Here is a 14,419-nt window from a genome sequence, read left to right on the forward strand (position 1 = left end):
TCCCTCTTTCCCACCCCCCGCTCTCTGCCCATCTTCCCACCGCCCTCGCTCGGGCCTTCACCCCTTCCCGGGAGGGCGGGGGGCACGGCCGGTGACCCCTCACCGTGTGGAAGGCCGGAGTCGGAGGCTCTGAATCCCTCTTCCCTCCTCTTCCTCTTCCCCTCCTGGGGGTGACCGGGGCAGCTAAAGGGCCTTCCCCACCGGGCCCGCAAGCGGGGCGTCCCCTCTCCGTCCCCCGGGTCCCCTCCTTTTTGGGGGGCGGGGGGGGGTGTGCGTGTTTTTGCGTGTGTGTATGCACGTGCGTGCGGTTCCCTTGGTTTTACTGTGAGATGGCGGGAGGACTCCCGTCAAGCAATAACGTTGTGTGGCGACCGTCGGGGCCGGGCTCCGGCGGGCGACCGCGCGACCCGCGGCCTTCCGAGATTTCTACACCGAGCTTTCCATTCCTGTCGTCTGATTTTTGCTTTGGAATTCTCTATACCGACTGATTTTTGAAGAGATTTTTATGAAAGATCCTTTTTGTACCCCCCGCCTCTCCCCACCCCACCCCGGCCTCCTCAGCCAGCCCGGTTGGCCGATCTGCCGTCCGGGGCGGTGGCCTTCGTTCGGGGTTTTCCTGTGGCCTGGGGAGGCGACTTGTATTTTTTTCCTAGCGCGGGCGGGTGAGCCGTGAGCAGCTTTTTTTCTCCCCTTCACGGATCACCTGGACCCTTTTGTAACCCGTCAACTGCTGGATTCGAAGCCCGGGGGGCCGGAGGGGAGAAGGGGCGATCGGCGGGGTTTCTGGGGAAGGAGGCCCGGGTCCAGGCGGAACGGCTCCGCCATCATCATCATCGATCGTATTTATTGAGCGCTTACTGTGTGCAGAGCACTGGACTAAGCGCTTGGGAAGTACAAACTGGCAACATCTAGAGACGGTCCCTACCCAACAGTGGGCTCACAGCCTCTCCCTCGGCATCCATTCGTTCGATCGTATTTCTTGAGCGCCTGCCGCGTGCAGAACGCTGTACTAAGCGCTTGGGAAGTCGGCAACATACGGAGACGGCCCCGAACCGACAACGGGCCCGCGGTCTAGGGTCGGTGCGTGGCCCGGGCCCCTGCTGCCATCTTGGTTCGGCCCCCTTTGGCGCCTTTTCTCCCCGCAGGAGGCGGGACGTGAGGTGAAACCCCCTCACCCCCATTTTACGGCTGGAGCAGCTGAGGCTGAGAGAACCGAGTCGGTGATGGTGTCCCGCCATCCCTGACCCCACTGAAATCTCCCCCCTGCCTGCTTTGGCCGCGTTCGAGCCAGCTGCAGGCGGACCGTCGTGCGACGGGGATGGGGGATTTTTAGGGTCGCCCGGCGGGACTCGGCGCCAGCCCCATCCCTGCCTCCTTTCGGGGCCGATGAAGCGGGAACCGCCTGAACTGGCCGGCCCAGGGTCCCTCAATCAATCGATCGTATTTATTGAGCGCTTACTGTGTGCAGAGCACTGGACTAAGCGCTTGGGAAGTACAAGGGCCTCACGGGAGCCGCAGCTGACCGAGCTTGGCGAGACGCCCTGGGCCCCCGGGTTCGGACACGGGAGACCGAGGGTCCCGGTGGGGCCCGATTTAGCTTAACTTTTGGGACTCCCCTGACCCAATCTCTCCCTGCCCATTGAGCCGCCCCCTCCCTGCCCCCCCCCCGGCTTTCGGCCCCCACAGGGGCTGCCCTCTGATTTAACATTTCATTGATTATTTTGTGTTTTTTTTTTCTGTAAACTTCTAACTCGGCTTTTCCCCGTTTAAATTCTCGTGATTTTACGCCAATAAAATTTACTATTATTTTCACGTTCCCTGGTGCCGGTCCTGTTTCCGTCCCCCTTCCCCATCCATTCATTCAGTTCATTCATTCAGTCATATTTATTGAGCGCTTACTATCAATCAATCAATCGTATTTATTGAGCGCTTACTGTGTGCAGAGCACTGTACTAAGCACTTGGGAAGTACAAGTTGGCAACATATAGAGAAGCAGCGTGGCTCAGTGGAAAGAGCCCGGGCTTTGGAGTCAGAGGTCATAGGTTCAAATCCTGGCTCTGCCAATTAGCTGTGTGACTCTGGGCAAGACACTTAACTTCTCTGTGCCTCAATTACCTCATCTGTAAGATGGGGATTAAGACTGTGAGCCCCCCCCGTGGGACAACCTGATCACCTTGTAACCTCCCCAGTGCTTAGAACAGTGCTTTGCACATAGTAAGTGCTTAATAAATCATCATCAATTGTATTTATTGAGTGCTGACTAGCAATCAATCAATCAATCGTATTTATTGAGCACTTACTGTGTGCAGATCACTGGACTAGGCGCTTGGGAAGTACAAGTTGGCAACATATAGAGAAGCAGCGTGGCTCAGTGGAAAGAGCCCGGGCTTTGGAGTCAGAGGTCATGGGTTCAAATCCTGGCTCTGCCAATTGTCAGCTGGGTGACTTTGGGCAAGTCACTTCACTTCTCTGGGCCTCAATTACCTCATCTGTAAAATGGGGATGAAGACTGTGAGCCCCCCCCATGGGACAACCTGATCACCTTGTAACCTCCCCAGTGCTTAGAACAGTGCTTTGCACATAGTAAGTGCTTAATAAATCATCATCAATCGTATTTATTGAGCGCTGACTAGCAATCAATCAATCATATTTATTGAGCACTTACTGTGTGCAGAGCACTGGACTAGGCGCTTGGGAAGTACAAGTTGGCAACATATAGAGAAGCAGCATGGCTCAGTGGAAAGAGCCCGGGCTTTGGAGTCAGAGGTCATGGGTTCAAATCCCGACTCTGCCAATTGTCAGCTGGGTGACTTTGGGCAAGACACTTCACTTCTCTGGGCCTCAATTACCTCATCTGTAAAATGGGGATGAAGACTGTGAGGCCTCCCGTGAGACAACCTGATCACCTTGTAACCTCCCCAGTGCTTAGAACAGTGCTTTGCACATAGTAAGTGCGTAATAAATCATCATCAATCGTATTTATTGAGCGCTTACTGTGTGCGGAGCACTGTACTAAGCGCTTGGGAAGTACAAGTTGGCAACATAGAGACAGTCCCTACCCAACAGTGGGCTTACAGTCTAAAAGGTGCAGAGCGCTTGGGAAGTACAAGTCTTATTTCTTGTTAACTCTCTTCCTTCCCCTCCCCACAGCACCTGTATAAATTTGTACAGATTTATTACTCTATTTTACTTGGACATATTTACTATTCTATTTATTTTGTTAATGATGGGCATCTAGCTTTAATTCTATTTGTTCTGATGACTTGACACCTGTCCACGTGTTCTGTTTTGTTGTCTGTCTCCCCCTTCTAAACTGTGAGCCTGTTGTTGGGTAGCGACCGTCTCTCTAAGTTACCAACTTGTACTTCCCGAGCGCTTAGTACAGTGCTCTGCACACAGTAAGCGCTCAGTAAATACGATTGAATGATTGAATGAATACAAGTCGGCAACATCTAGAGACGGTCCCTACCCAACAGTGGGCTCAGTCTAGAAGGGGGAGACAGACAACAAAACATATTAACAAAATAAAATAAATACATTCAGTAGTATTTATTGAGCGCTTACTGTGTGTAGAGCACTGTACTAAGCGCTTGGGAAGTACAAGTCGGCAACATATAGAGACGGTTCCCTACCCAATAACGGGCTCACAGTCTAGAAGGGGGAGACAGACAACAAAACATATTAACAAAATAAAATAAATACATTCATTGTCGTATTTATTGAATGCTTACTGTGTGCAGAGCACTGTACTAAGCACTTGGGAAGTACAAGTCGGCAACATATAGAGATGGTCCCTACCCAACAGCGGGCTCGCAGTCTAGAAGGGGGCGACAGACAACAAAACAAAACATATTAACAAAATAAAATACATTGTCATATTTATTGAGTGCTTACTGTGTGCAGAGCACTGTACTAAGCGCTTGGGAAGTACAAGTCGGCAACATATAGAGACGGTCCCTACCCAATAACGGGCTCACAGCCTAGAAGGGGGAGACAAACAACAAAACAAAACATATTAACAAAATAAAAGAAATACATTCAGTCGTATTTATTGAGCGCTTACTGTGTGCAGAGCACTGGACTAAGCGCTTGGGAAGTACAAGTCGGCAACATATAGAGACAGTCCCTACACAATAACGGGCTCACAGCCTAGAAGGGGGAGACAGATAAAACAAAACATATTAATAAAATAAAATAAATACATTCATTCAGTCGTATTTATTGAATGCTTACTGTGAGCAGAGCACTGCACTAAGCGCTTGGGAAGGACAAGTCGGCAACATATAGAGTTGGTCCCTACTCAACAATGGGCTCACAGTGTAGAAGCAGCGTGGCTCAGTGGAAAGAGCACGGACTTTGGAGTCAGAGGTCATGGGTTCGAATCCCCACTCCGCCACGTCTGCTGTGTGACCTTGGGCAAGTCACTTAACTTCTCTGAGCCTCAGTTACCTCATCTGTAAAATGGGGATGAAGACTGTGAGCCCCACGTGGGACAACTTGATCAGCTTGTATCCCAGCGCTTAAAACAGTGCTCTGCACATAGTAAGCGCTTAACAAATGCCATCATTATTATTATTATTATTATTATTATTAGAAGGGGGAGACAGACAACAATACAAAACATATTAACAAAATAAAATACATTCATTGTCGTATTTATTGAATGCTTACTGTGTGCAGAGCACCGTACTAAGTGCTTGAGAAGGACAAGTCGGCAACATCTAGAGACGGTCCCTATCCAACAGCGGGCTCACAGTCAAGAAGGGGGAGACAGAGAACAAAACCAAACATATTAACAAAATAAAATACATTCATTGTCGTATTTATTGAGCGCTTACTGTGTGCAGAGCACCGTACTAAGCGCTTGGGAAGTACAAGTAGGCAACATATAGAGACGGTCCCTACCCAATAATGGGCTCACAGTCTAGAAGGGAGAGACAGAGAACAAAACAAAACATGGAGACAGGTGTCAAAATTGTCAGAACAAATAGAATTAAAGCTACGTGCACATCATTAACAAAATAAATAGAAGAGTAAATACGTACAAGTAAAATAAATCGAGTAATAAATCTGTACAAATATATATACAAGTGCTGTGGGGAGGGGAAGGAGGGAGGGCCCGGGGGGATGGGGAGGAGGAGACCATCCAGTTTCATTCATTCATTCATTCAATCGTATTTATTGAGCGCTTACTGTGTGCAGAGCACTGGACTCCCGGGCCATTCATTCATTCAGTCGTATTTATTGAGCGCTTACTGTGTGCAGAGCACTGTACTAAGCGCTTGGGAAGTCCAAGTTGGCAACATAGAGAGACGGTCTCTACCCAACAACGGGCTCACAGTCTAGAAGGGGGAGACGGAGAACAAAACAAAACATATTAACAAAATAAAATAAATAGAATATGTACAAGTAAAATAAATAAATAAATAGAGTAATAAATCGGTACAAACATATATACATATATACAGGTGCTGTGGGGAGGGGAAGGAGGTAAGGCGGGGGAGAGGAAGGAGAGGGCTCAGTGTGGGGAGGCCTCCTGGAGGAGGTGAGCTCTCAGTAGGGCTCAGTAGTAATAATAATAATGGCATTTATTAAGTGCTTACTATGTGCAAAGCACTGTTATTCATTCATTCATTCAATCATATTTATTGAGCACTTACTGTGCGCAGAGCACTGGACTAAGCGCTTGGGAAGTCCAAGTGGGCAACATCTGGAGACGGTCCCTACCCGACAGCGGGCTCACGGTCTAGAAGGGGGAGACAGAGAACAAAACCAAACATACTAACAAAATAAAATCAATAGAATAAATATGTCCAAGGAAAATAAATAGAGTAATAAATCTGCACAAACATGTATACAGGGGCTGTGGGGAGGGGAAGGAGGTAGGGCATGGGGGGATGGGGAGGAGGAGAGGAAAAAGGGGGCTCAGTGTGGGAAGGCCTCCTGGAGGAGGTGAGCTATATTTGTTATACGCTTACTATACTAAACTCTGAAGTAATAATAATAATAATTGGCATTTGTTAAGAGCTTACTATGTGCAAAGCACTGTTCTAAGCGCTGGGGAGGATACAAGGTGATCAGGTTGTCCCACGGGGGGCTCACAGTCTTAATCCCCATTTTACAGATGAGGTCACTGAGAAGTGAAGTGACTTGCCCAAGATCACACAGCTGATATGTGGCGGAGTCGGCATTCGAACCCATGACCTCTGGCTCCCAAGCCCGTGCTCTTTCCACTGAGCCACGCTGCTTCTCTAAGTAGACAGATACAAGCGAATCAGGTTGAGTCCCTGTCTCACATCATCATCATCATCATCAATCGTATTTATTGAGCGCTTACTATGTGCAGAGCACTGTACTAAGCGCTTGGGAAGTACAAATTGGCAACATATAGAGACAGTCCCTACCCAACAGTGGGCTCACAGTCTAAAAGGCTCACAGTCTTAATCCCCATTTTACAGAGGAGGAAACTGAGGCACTGAGCAGTGAAGTAATAATAATCATCAATCATCATCAATCGTATTTATTGAGCGCTTACTGTGTGCAGAGCACTGTACTAAGCGCTTGGGAAGTACAAATTGGCAACATATAGAGACAGTCCCTACCCAACAGTGGGCTCACAGTCTAAAAGGCTCACAGTCTTAATCCCCATTTTACAGAGGAGGAAACTGAGGCACTGAGCGGTGAAGTAATAATAATCATCAATCATCATCAATCGTATTTATTGAGCGCTTACTGTGTGCAGAGCACTGTACTAAGCGCTTGGGAAGTACAAATTGGCAACATATAGAGACAGTCCCTACCCAACAGTGGGCTCACAGTCTAAAAGGCTCACAGTCTTAATCCCCATTTTACAGAGGAGGAAACTGAGGCACTGAGCGGTGAAGTAATAATAATAATAATGTTGGTACTTGTTAAGCGCTTACTATGTGCCAAGCACTGTTCTAAGGGCTGGGGTAGAGCTTCTAAGCTCTAAGCTTGTCCCACGTGGGGCTCACAGTCTTCATCCCCATTTTACAGATGAGGTCACTGAGGCACAGAGAAGTTAAGAAGCAGCGTGGCACAGTGGAAAGAGGAATCAGAGGTCATGGGTTCAAATCCCGGCTCTGCCAATTGTCAGCTGGGTGACTTGGGGCAAGTCACTTCACTTCTCTGGGCCTCAGTTCCCTCATCTGGAAAATGGGGATTAAGACTTGTGAGCCCCCCGTGGGACAACCTGATCACCTTGTAACCTCCCCAGCACTTAGAATAGTGCTTTGCACATAGTAAACACTTAATAAATGCCATCATTATTATTATTATTATTAAGTGACTTGCCCAAGGTCACACCAGCAGACAAGTGGCGGAGCCGGGATTAGAACCCGGGTCCTTCAGGCTTGTAGAAAAGAAGCGTGGCTCAGTGGAAAGAGCCTGGGCTTTGGAGTCAGAGGTCATGGGTTCAAATCCTGGCTCTGCCAACTGTCAGCTGTGTGACTTTGGGCAAGTCACTTCACTTCTCTGGGCCTCAGTGACCTCATCTGTAAAATGGGGATTAAGACTGTGTGCCCCCGTGGGACAACCTGATCGCCTTGTAACCTCCCCAGCGCTTAGAACAGTGCTTTGCACATAGTAAGTGCTTAATAAATGCCATCATTATTATTATTATTAAGTGACTTGCCCAAGGTCACACCAGCAGACAAGTGGCGGAGCCAGGATTAGAACCCAGGTCCTTCAAGCTTGTAGAGAAGCAGCGTGGCTCAGTAGAAAGAGCCCGGGCTTTGGAGTCAGAGGTCATGGGTTCAAATCCTGGCTCCGCCAATTGTCAGCTGGGTGACTTTGGGCAAGTCACTTCACTTCTCTGGGCCTCAATTCCCTCACCTGGAAAATGGGGATTAAGACTGTGAGCCCCCCGTGGGACAACCTGATCACCTCGTAACCTCCCCAGCGCTTAGAACAGTGCTTTGCACATAGTAAGTGCTTAATAAATGCCATCATTATTATTATTATTAAGTGACTTGCTCAAGGTCACACCAGCAGACAAGTGGCGGAGCCGGGATTAGAACCCGGGTCCTTCAGGCTTGTAGAGAAGCAGCGTGGCTCAGTGGAAAGAGCCCGGGCTTTGGAGTCAGAGGTCATGGGTTCAAATCCTGGCTCCGCCAATTGTCAGCTGGGTGACTTTGGGCAAGTCACTTCACTTCTCTGGGCCTCAATTCCCTCATCTGTAAAATGGGGATTAAGACTGTGAGCCCCCCGTGGGACAACCTGATCACCTCGTAACCTCCCCAGCGCTTAGAACAGTGCTTTGCACATAGTAAGTGCTTAATAAATGCCATCATTATTATTATTATTAAGTGACTTGCCCAAGGTCACACCAGCAGACAAGTGGCGGAGCCAGGATTAGAACCCAGGTCCTTCAAGCTTGTAGAGAAGCAGCGTGGCTCAGTGGAAAGAGCCCGGGCTTTGGAGTCAGAGGTCATGGGTTCAAATCCCGGCTCCACCAACTGCTCTGCACACAGTAAGCGCTCAATAAATACGATTGATGACTTAGGGCAAGTCGCTTCACTTCTCTGGGCCTCAGTGACCTCATCTGTAAAATGGGGATTAAGACTGTGAGCCCCCCGTGGGACAACCTGATCACCTCGTAACCTCCCCAGCGCTTAGAACAGTGCTTTGCACATAGTAAGCGCTTAATAAGTGCCATTATATATATTCTAGGCCCAGGCTCTGACCACTGCTGCCCTGCTTCTCTAGTGCTAATAAAAAATGCTATTATTACTCACCTCTCCCACCTTTGATCTCTCACTCAGGCGCTCTCCCCTGACTGGAACTCCCTCGGTCCTCAAATCGATCAATCAATCAATCGTATTTATTGAGCGCTTACTGTGTGCAGAGCACTGTACTAAGCGCTTGGGAAGTCCAAGTTGGCAACATATAGAGACGGTCCCTACCCAACAGTGGGCTCACAGGCTAGAAGACTGTGATTCAAATCCACCAAACCCCCAACCCTCTTAAGCGTCAAAGCTCTCCTGAAATCAATGTCGTATTTATTGAGCGCTTACTGTGTGCAGAGCACTGTACTAAGCGCTTGGGAAGTACAAGTTGGCAACACATAGAGACGGTTCCTACTCAATAGTGGGCTCCCACCTCCTCCAGGTGGCATTCCCAGATTGGTTTCCATCTCTCCAACTGCCCATCCTCTCAACGGGCAGCTCAGCCCGTCTATATTTCCCGCTCTCCTTATTCATTCAGTCGTATTTATTGAGCGCTTACTGGGTGCGGAGCAATCAATCAATCAATCAATCGTATTTATTGAGCGCTTACTGTGTGCAGAGCACTGGACTAGGCACTGGACTAAGCGCTTGGGAAGCACAATTCGGCAACAGAGACAGTCCCTACCCAACGACGGGCTCACAGTCTAACACATCTATCGATACTGATAACATTAATAACAATTGTGGTTATTTTCTAAATGCTTACTACATGCTAAGCCCCGTTCTAAGCGAATCCATCACTCAATTGTATTTCTAGACTGTGAGCCCACTGTTGGGTAGGGACCGTCTCTATATGTTGCCAACCTTTACTTCCCAAGCGCTTAGTCCAGTGCTCTGCACACAGTAAGCGCTCAATAAATACGATTGAATGAATGAATGAATGAATATAATAATAATAATAATAATAATAATAATGGCATTTGTTAAGCGCTTACTATGTGCAAAGCACTGTTCTAAGCACTGGGGAGGATACAAGGTGATCAGGTTGTCCCACGTGGGGCTCACAGTCTTCATCCCCATTTTCCAGATGAGGTAACTGAGGCTCAGAGAAGTGAAGTGACTTGCCCAAGGTCACACAGCAGACATGTGGTGCAGCTGGGATTTGAACCCATGACCTCTGACTCCAAAGCCCGGGCTCTTTCTGCTGAGCCACGCTGCTTCTCAACATGAATATGTTGCCAACTTGTACTTCCCAAGCGCTTAGTCCAGTGCTCTGCACACAGTAAGCGCTCAATAAACACGACTGAATGAGTGAATGAATGAATATGTTGCCAACTTGTACTTCCCAAGTGCTTAGTACAGTGCTCTGCACACAGTAAGTGCTCAATAAATACGATTGAATGAATGAATGAATGCATGTTGCCAACTTGTACTTCCCAAGCGCTTAGTTCAGTGCTCTGCACACAGTAAGCGCTCAATAAATACGATCGAATGAATGAATGAATTTATTGAAAACTGACTATGCAGGGCACTGTATTGCACTAAGAGAATACAGTATAACAGAGTTAGTAGACATAATAATAATGATGATGGCATTTATTAAGCGCTTACTATGTGCAAAGCACTGTTCTAAGCACTGGGGAGGTTACAAGGGGATCAGATTGCCCCACGTGGGGCTCACGGTCTTAATCCCCATTTTACAGATGAGGGAACTGAGGCCCAGAGAAGTGAAATGAATTGCCCAAAATTGGTCGGCAGGGGGAGACAGTCCTCAGAGTCCTTTCCGCTTTCCGTGCGGGCTCCATCTCCCTGTCTCTTTAAAAGGCGGGGCCGCAACCGCTCTCTCGCCCAATCGCCGCCTGCCTCCGCCGACGCGCCTGTGAGATTGGCGTCCGCAGCAGCCAATGGGAGCGAGGCGGCCGCCGGGCTCCCGGCGCTGATTGGCTGTCCCGGCCGATATAAGGAGCGGGAAGCGGCGCGGCCCCCCCCTTTTTTTTCCAGGCGCCCTCGTGAGAGGTGAGGGAGGCTGGCGGGGTGGGGGATGGGCTGGGCGCGCGGCCCTGTGTTCGACCCCCTGACCCCTCGGGGCCCCCCGTCTCCTTGGCAACCGGGGCCTCGCGCATGCGCGGTGGAGGGCCCCGGCGCGAGCGGCGCGCCACGTGCCTCGCGCCCGCCTCAGGCTTCGGGCCTAGTCCGGCCTAATAATGATGGCACTTATTAAGCGCTTACTATGTGCCAACCACTGTTCTAAGCGCTGGGGAGGTTACAAGGTGATCAGGTTGTCCCACGGGGGGCTCCCAGCCTTCATCCCCATTGTACAGATGAGGGAACTGAGGCCCAGTGAAGTGACTTGCCTAAAGTCACACAGCTGATAAGTGGGAGAGCTGGGATTCGAACCCATGACTTCTGATTCCAACCCCCGTGCTCTTTCCACTCAGACACTTTAATAATAATAATAATAATAATGGCATTTATTAAGCGCTTACTATGTGCAAAACACTGTTCTAAGCGCTGGAGCACTTTGCTTCTCTAGGCTTCTCTATGTGCCAAGCACTGTTCTAAGCGCTGGGGAGGATACAAGGTGATCAGGTTGTCCCACGTGGGGCTCACAGTCCTCATCCAACTTGTACTTCCCAAGCGCTTAGTCCAGTGCTCTGCGCACAGTAAGCGCTCAATAAATACGATTGATGATGATCCCCATTGTACAGATGAGGTAATTGAGGCCCAGAGAAGTGAAGTGACTTGCCCAAAGTCACACAGCTGATAGTGGCAGAGCAGGGATTCGAACCCATGACCTCTGACTCCAAAGCCCGGGCTCTTTCCACTCAGCCACTTTGCTTCTCTAATTTTCTCTAAGGTTAAGCGCTTACTATGTGCTAAGCACTGTTCTAAGCGCTGGGGAGGTTACAAGGTGATCAGCTTGTCCCGTGAGAGGCTCACAGTCTTAATCCCCATTTTACAGATGAGGGAACTGAGGCCCAGAGAAGTGACTTGCCCAAAGTCACACAGCTGATAAGTGGCAGAACGGGATTCGAACCCACGACCTCTGACTTCAAAGCCCGGGCTCTTTCCACTCAGCTGCTTTTCTTCTCTATGTGCCAAGCACTGTTCTAAGTGCTGGGGAGGTTACAAGGTGATCAGCTTGTCCCGTGAGAGGCTCACAGTCTTAATCCCCATTTTACAGATGAGGGAACTGAGGCCCAGAGAAGTGAAGTGACTTGCCCAAAGTCACTCGGCTGATAAGTGGCAGAGTCGGGATTCGAACCCACGACCTCTGACTCCAAAGCCCGGGCTCTGTCCACTCAGCTGCTTTGCTTCTGTATGTGCCAACCACTGTTCTAAGCGCTGGGGCGGATACAAGGTGATCAGGTTGTCCCACGGGGGGCTCCCAGTCTTCATCCCCATTGTACAGATGAGGGAACTGAGGCCCAGAGAAGTGAAGTGACTTGCCTAAAGTCACAGCTGATAAGTGGCAGAGTCGGGATTCGAACCCACGACCTCTGACTCCAAAGCCCGGGCTCTGTCCACTTAGCTGCTTTGCTTCTGTATGTGCCAAGCACTGTTCTAAGCGCTGGGGAGGTTACAAGGTGATCAGGTTGTCCCACGGGGGACGCCCAGTCTTCATCCCCATTGTACAGATGAGGGAACTGAGGCCCAGAGAAGTGAAGTGACTTGCCTAAAGTCACACAGCTGATAAGTGGCAGAATCGGGATTCGAACCCACGACCTTTGACTTCAAAGCCCGGGCTCTTTCCACTCAAGTGCTTTTCTTCTGTATGTGCCAAGCCCTGTTCTAAGCGCTGGGGAGGTTACAAGGCGATCAGGTTGTCCCACGTGGGGCTCACAGTCTTCATCCCCATTGTACAGATGAGGGAACTGAGAACCAGAGAAGTGAAGGGACTTGCCCAAAGTCACACAGCTGACAGTTGGCGGAGCTGGGATTTGAACCCACGACCTCAGACTCCCAAGCCCGGGCTCTTTCCACTGAACCACAATGCTATGGTGTTTGTTATGCGCTTACTATGTGCCAAGCACTCTTCCAAGTGCAGGGATAGATAGAAGGTAATCAGGTTGTCCCACGAGGGAGTCCCAGTCTTAGTCCCCATTTTACAGATGAGGGAACTGAGGCGCAGAGAAGTGAAATGACTTATCCAAAGTCCCACCACTGACAAGTGGCGGAGTCGGGATTAGAACCCACAACCTCCGACTCCCAAGCCCGGCCTCTTTCCACTAAGCCACGCTTCTCAACTGTGAGCCCGCTGTTGGGTAGGGACCGTCTCTCTATGTTGCCAACTTGGACTTCCCAAGCGCTTAGTACAGTGCTCTGCACACAGTAAGTGCTTAATAAATACGATTGAATGAATGAATGAAGTTGTTGGGTAGGGATTGTCTGTCTGTTGCTGAATAGTACTTTCTAAGTGTTTAGTCCAGTGCTCTGCACACAGTAAGCGCTCAGTAAGCGCTTAGTACAGTGCTCTGCACATAGTAAGCGCTCAATAAATACGATTGATGAATACGATTGAATGAATGAATGAAGTTGTTGGGTAGGGATTGTCTGTCTGTTGCTGAATAGTACTTTCTAAGTGTTTAGTCCAGTGCTCTGCACACAGTAAGCGCTCAATAAATACGATTGAATGAATGAAGTTGTTGGGAAGGGATTGTCTTGCTGAATAGTACTTTAGTCCAGTGCTCTGCACACAGTAAGCGCTCAATAAATACGATTGAATGAATGAATGAAGTTGTTGGGAAGGGATTGTCTTGCTGAATAGTACTTTCTAAGTGTTTAGTCCAGTGCTCTGCACACAGTAAGCGCTCAATAAATACGATTGAATGAGTGAATGAATGAAGTGGTTGGGTAGGGATTGTCTGTCGCTGAATAGTACTTTCTAAGTGTTTAGTCCAGTGCTCTGCACACAGTAAGCGCTCAATAAATACGATTGAATGAGTGAATGAATGAAGTGGTTGGGTAGGGATTGTCTGTCTGTTGCTGAATAGTACTTTCTAAGTGTTTAGTCCAGTGCTCTGCACACAGTAAGCGCTCAATAAATACGACTGAATGAATGAATGAATGAAGTTGTTGGGAAGGGAGTGTCTGTCTGTTGCTGAATAGTACTTTCTAAGTGTTTAGTCCAGTGCTCTGCACACAGTAAGCGCTCAATAAATACGATTGAATGAGTGAATGAATGAAGTTGTTGGGTAGGGATTGTCTGTCGCTGAATAGTACTTTCTAAGTGTTTAGTCCAGTGCTCTGCACGCAGTAAGCGCTCAATAAATACGACTGAATGAGTGAATGAATGAAGTGGTTGGGTAGGGATTGTCTGTCTGTTGCTGAATAGTACTTTCTAAGTGCTTAGTCCAGTGCTCTGCACACAGTAAGCGCTCAGTAAATACGATTGAATGAATGAATGAATGAAGTTGTTGGGAAGGGAGTGTCTGTTGCGGAATAGTACTTTCTAAGTGTTTAGTCCAGTGCTCTGCACACAGTAAGCGCTCAATAAATACGATTGAATGAGTGAATGAAGTGGTTGGGTAGGGATTGTCTGTCTGTTGCTGAATAGTACTTTCTAAGTGTTTAGTGCAGTGCCCTGCATGCAGTAAGCGCTCAATAAATACGATTGAATGAATGAATGAAGTTGTTGGGAAGGGAGTGTCTGTTGCTGAATAGTACTTTCTAAGTGCTTAGTCCAGTGCTCTGCACACAGTAAGCGCTCAATAAATACGATTGAATGAGTG

Source organism: Tachyglossus aculeatus, chromosome 21, assembly GCF_015852505.1.
Source record: "Tachyglossus aculeatus isolate mTacAcu1 chromosome 21, mTacAcu1.pri, whole genome shotgun sequence".
NCBI lineage: Eukaryota > Metazoa > Chordata > Mammalia > Monotremata > Tachyglossidae > Tachyglossus > Tachyglossus aculeatus.